We start from the raw sequence: 2792 nt of genomic DNA, 5'->3' as shown, positions 1-2792 counted from the left end.
ACAAAGATGGGAGAACAGATCACCAAAGACTATTAAACTAGAAGCAAACTTTTTTCAGCAAAAGAAAAAAATTTCTGTGCAACACAAAAAACTTATTAGCTAGCTGAGACCATAGCTAGAGATGGACTTGTATGGTTGTAGCCGTGGCCCTGGGCTGTTTCCAAACTCCCCTTTTTATAGCAAGAAGCAAGCATTAGGCATGAAAAAAAAGAATTTTTACAATCTCAAAGCAGAACGTAGATACAAATACAAATTGCTTTTTTAAAAAAATTTTTCATTAATAGGATTTTCAAGTTAGTGTTTGTATTTAGCCCATTGTTTCTCTTGGGCACATTTTGAGGGTGTTTCCCAAGTTCTGCACTCCCCTGATACTGAGGGTTTTGCATAGCAGGGAAGGGTATGGAACAATGCAAAACCAAAAAGTCAGGTACATCCCATCAGTTAAAAATTAACTCAGTTCACATCAGTTGCTGGTCATGAGTGGCTGGGTGTTATCTAGAAGGTGACCCTCGATTTGCAGAGGGCAGATTCAGCCTTGCAGACAGAGTTACGGGTTGTAAAGGAAAGTAACCATTGTTAATAGTCAATCCTTAAGCTGCTGAGAAATCTGCTGACAGTCTACTCTCCTCCTACGCTTACAACTTTAGATTTCTTTATTCATACATTCTTATTTCCGGGACCTACATTTCTATATTTTTATTCATTGACTTTTTACCAGAAAACAGAGAAATTCAGCTCTAACAGTAAATAGAAACTTATTTTTAACAATACAGCATAATGGCTCCTGCCTTCAAAATGGAGTCAGGCAGGCCACTTGCCACCACACCCAACTCTGCAATAATTATTAATTAAAAGTTTTCTGCACTGCATGGGGATAATTCAAGAAATTGAAGAAGAAGCCTCCATTTTGAAAAAGAAAACATTTCTAATTACATATTTGGCAATGGGTTAACAGTCAGAGTAGGGATTGATATCTGGAATCTACATGCATCTTCAACAACTGAGCAGAAAATATAACCCGATTAAAAGCAAGCAATACATCGAAACAAATATTTCTTTAAAAGAAATCTTTAAAATGTCAACCAATATAAAAATAATAAAAATAAGAAATTATTAAGAAAACAATAATTCAAACAAAAGTGACAATATTGAAAACTGGAAGGCAACAGCAAAAAAAAAAAAAAATCCCTAAAACTAAAACAAAGCAAACCAACCTACTGCTAACAAGTGCTTCGAGGAGAAAGCAAACAAGTAGTTCCTGCGTACTGTTCGTAAGCGTGTAAGTTAGTACCAACTCTATGGAAACGTGGAACTCCTGCTACTAGATAGCCATCCAGAAATGGCATTGGAATGCAAAGGAGGTACCTTTGTTGGGACCATTTGGAGTCCTGGCCTCCAGCTGCTCTCCCCTGCCAGTGACCTTTACTTGGCCTTCTGAGTTGAGCTACCGAAAGCTGTGTCTAGCTCTGCTTCCTAAGCCCGTGTTGCCTTGTCCTCGATTGAGGATCAGGAGATGAGGTTTTCACCTGCTGGCCCACCTGACTGTGTTGGGTATTTAAGCCTCCGTGGTGCTATTCGATAAAGGGCTTCTTTGCCAGTGACTGAACGTGTGTGTCTCTGTGCTGTCTCTGTGTGTTTCAATTTCCAGCCCCTTGCCCGGGGCTCATGAATGGTGCTGTATGCAGGCCCAGCAATACAGGAGTAGTACCGTACTGTCATGTAGTACAGGAGGGCTCTACAACCTTTATATTCCTCCAAAGATATGCAGGGTGGATGTGTTGTGGCTAATCTGCTGAGAAAGGATAAAAAATTATATTCTCTTGATATACAATAGAAGGGAGTTCATCCCTACAATGAAATCTTGTGAATTGCCATAACATGGGTGGTTTGCAGAGTTATTATGGGAAGCCAAGCAAGTACTACTTTCTTGTGGAATTCAACAAATTATCTCATAAAAATTGAGAGCTGAAGGGTAGTTATAAGGGGTGTGATAGCCAAACATCATTGCCAGATTGAGTGCACTTGACATAATGCAGAAGATACTTCTCCGGGTCTGTGTTTGAAAGAGTATCCAGAGGGGTAACCAGAATGGAACATTCACCACAAATTTGGGCAGTACAATCCATTGGCTGGGGGCTCAGGGCGTATCCAAAGGAAAGATGGAGAAAGAGAGCTGAGCGTTGGCATTGATTCCCCTCTTCTTCCTGACCACAGACACACTGTGACCTGCTTCCTCACACCCCTGCCGTCATGCCTTCCCAGTATAAATCTTCCTCCCTCAAGCTGCTTTTGTCAGGTATTTGCCACTGCCAAGGGAGAGAAGAAACTAATACATATGGTATCTAAAAATTCTGATCATGTGGATAGTGATACTATGGTGGTAGTTATCAGAAACGCAGGAAAACGGTGAAAGGAGAATATTGGGAAAGGTTGAGTAACATATACTAAGTCATCATTAGATTAGACCAAAAAAAATTCTGGTGTACCATTCCACAATAGGGTGTTTGTAGATGATGACAATACACTTCAGAATGCCATGTAGAATAGAAAGATAAGTCTTTCTCAGTCATAAAATAGAACAAAATTGTATAGTGTTAGGGAAGATGGCTGGATTAGAAATTGACGTATTAAATGAAATCAGCCAAACTCAGTAAGACAAATGTTATATTTCCTCTTATACTTATATATTATACAATCTATAATAAGTAAACAAAACATGAGAATAGAAGAGACACTATTGGGAACAGAGAGGGATGGGAAAGGAGACAAGAGAGAAAAATGAGTGAATATAA

This window comes from Microtus ochrogaster, chromosome 1, assembly GCF_000317375.1.
Source record: "Microtus ochrogaster isolate Prairie Vole_2 chromosome 1, MicOch1.0, whole genome shotgun sequence".
NCBI lineage: Eukaryota > Metazoa > Chordata > Mammalia > Rodentia > Cricetidae > Microtus > Microtus ochrogaster.
The sequence above is the reverse complement of the archived record's forward strand: the minus strand, read 5'-3'. Positions refer to the sequence as shown.